Consider the following 2,797-nt stretch of genomic DNA (forward strand, 5'->3'; position numbering starts at 1 on the left):
TAACGTTCTTACATAAACAAGATCATTTGAGTGTGATACTATAAAAATCATTTGATATAATAAAAATCATATGACTTTGAAAAAGAAGAATGATCTATTTTAAAATGAAATTTCATTCGATTAGCTGATATTCTTTTTTCAAATTTGAAAAAAGTAACTACTGGATCGAAGACATAATATTCTTCTTATGGGTGTACGTGCTTTAATGTTACAAAAATTGAATGATAGGATGAAGAAATCATGGCCCCCTTTTTATCATACTGATTGGTCCAAAAATACATCGTGTAATAGGTAATAGGTAATAAAATACTTAAATTAAATTTTACTACTAACCTAGTTGATAAGCTCTTGGTTTTCGATGTTGGAGGTATATTGGGCAAGTACTTGAATCTGTCGCACATATTTCACAATCTATCGTTGCTGTATAATAATGGATTTTTATAAATGGTAATAATCGTGCAAATTTCAAACTCTCTCTTCGTTTTTACGTTATCCTTACAAGTATTCATCAATATCTAATAGCTTTCAGATATTTATTATGGAATATTCTAGAAATAAACGAGGAAAAGTAGGAAGCAAAGTGAAGAATAAACGAATAACGAAGAAATACACGAAGTCAGCATAAACGAGTCATCTTTCTTATATTTAAATTTCGCGCGGTAAGGATCGATGTCTCGAAATCGATACGTACGTGAAATAGCATACCATGTATGATCGACATATAATTATCCATCCTGAGAAAAGAAAGTTCAAGAATTTGCACATTTACTTAACATTCGTGCTCCAGAAATGTACTTTTCGCTAAGTCGTTGCTTAAGATTTACTAAACGGAAAGACGAACGATTTACGTAGTAATATACTCGAGGACATTGCTATGTTCTTTAGCAGAATGCGTAATATTGACTCTGGTCGACCTCTTTTTTTTTCTTTTTTTTTTTTGAACACTGATGAAAAATAAAAGGTTTCCTTAGACTACGAAAATTTAAATACGAAGTGTCATATTCGTCATGGGACGCATGCGTACACTCTAGATATCTTTGTTCACGGTTTTATCACGATGATATACATATTTCATTTCAAGAATTCGAATCGGTATATCATTTGTATCAGATATGTAAAATACGACACTCGAAATTTACAACTAACTTCGCAATCTGATATCCTCGCTGTCTATGCCTGTCATTACTAATACACTTCACGAACGTTATCGAGAAATTAGATATGAGAAAAATTTGATAGAATCAAAGTACCTTTCGTTACCTTTCGCGATGTAATTAAATATTTATAAGACTTTTTCTTTAAACATAAAAAAAAGTCCCTGACCAATATTAAAATTCTTCTCGTGCTTTCCAATATGGCGTTCATAATCTCATTACTGTCCTTAGGAATGGATAAAGGGAGCACTTGCCTGGACTTTATACTTCAGAGACTTAGCATTTTATATTAGTTACTTTCGTGTCTTGCGAAAATTAAACAAATTTCATTAAAATAACCGATTTTTTAATGTGCTAATAAATTTAACTCAGAAATCGTATCGATAGAATTGGGATTTTTTGTAAAATATAGTTTTCTGGAAAATAAAAGTTCTAAAAATAAAATTCTAATTACTCCGTGATCTTTGAGAACAGTCCTGCATGTTCGAATCTATATTTTTATCATATTGTTAACACTTTTCAGCCATTTATCTCAATACAATGAATGTAAACAAATACAAATTGTTTTAAGGTAGAGGATGTTAATATATATTAAAATTTTCACGTTTTACAATATGCTTTCTCTACGAACCTAACCTCTCCATCTATAAATCACATTCTAACATTTTTATCGTATTGTTATTTTCTTTCCAATCGTGCATCCATATTAAATAACAATACCATGAGCATAAATAATTACAGGATTTTTTAAAACGGAATAAATATTAATGACGTAACAAAATAATAAAATAAGATTTTTTTAAACTCAGCGAGTTCATACGACTGTTGTATGGCTGAGTGCCCGACTATTCGCGATCGATTTTAATATTGATCTTATGTAAGAGATATCCGCGAAATGGCACCGTGTTTTGGTACGTTGCGTCGAGTTTCATTGTTTAAATTGTTTCACATCGACTGCACCGGTCAACGAGGCCGCACGGAAATACGAGAAGGAAAGTAGGCAGATACGATACGTTGGGACGTATTAGTATGAATCACACGAAACATCTATTACACCGTAGAATAAAATACGTTGGAATAAATATCGATTTATCGTATACCGAATCAACATTTAAAATGACGAGAGACAAAAAGTATTTTGAGAGTCCTCGCTCTTAAGCGAAACCTTGTAAGGTTAATCTTATACGCAATTGACATTGTACGATAGGTTCGATGTCTCGCCGTGTTACTCGTGGTTCATTTCGATATTTAACCGATCTAATTCGTTGATTTAAAACGAAATCTCAATTATTCTTTCGTCTTATTTCTTGACTTTGCTTATGGCTATGACCTAACCTCTGTGTAGACAGTTGGGTACCTGGGTATTATTTTTATACTTGAATCAATAATTTGGTATGTCTTTGTGAAAATTTTTTTCCGACATGTTTATGTGCATTTATATTTTCATTTTAGCTCTAAGTATCGATGCTTTAAATTTGTATATACTATACCAGGAGTGTAATGAAAGAAACGTTTATTATGACTGACTTATTTATAAGTATTTTTTTATAACTGATTAATGAAAGAAAATCATTATTTCAGTACTCGAAAATCAATTTTTAATTATTAGAAAAGGAAAAAAATTATCATTTAAGCGAAGAATC

Source organism: Lasioglossum baleicum, unplaced genomic scaffold (assembly GCF_051020765.1).
Source record: "Lasioglossum baleicum unplaced genomic scaffold, iyLasBale1 scaffold2533, whole genome shotgun sequence".
Classification (NCBI taxonomy): domain Eukaryota; kingdom Metazoa; phylum Arthropoda; class Insecta; order Hymenoptera; family Halictidae; genus Lasioglossum; species Lasioglossum baleicum.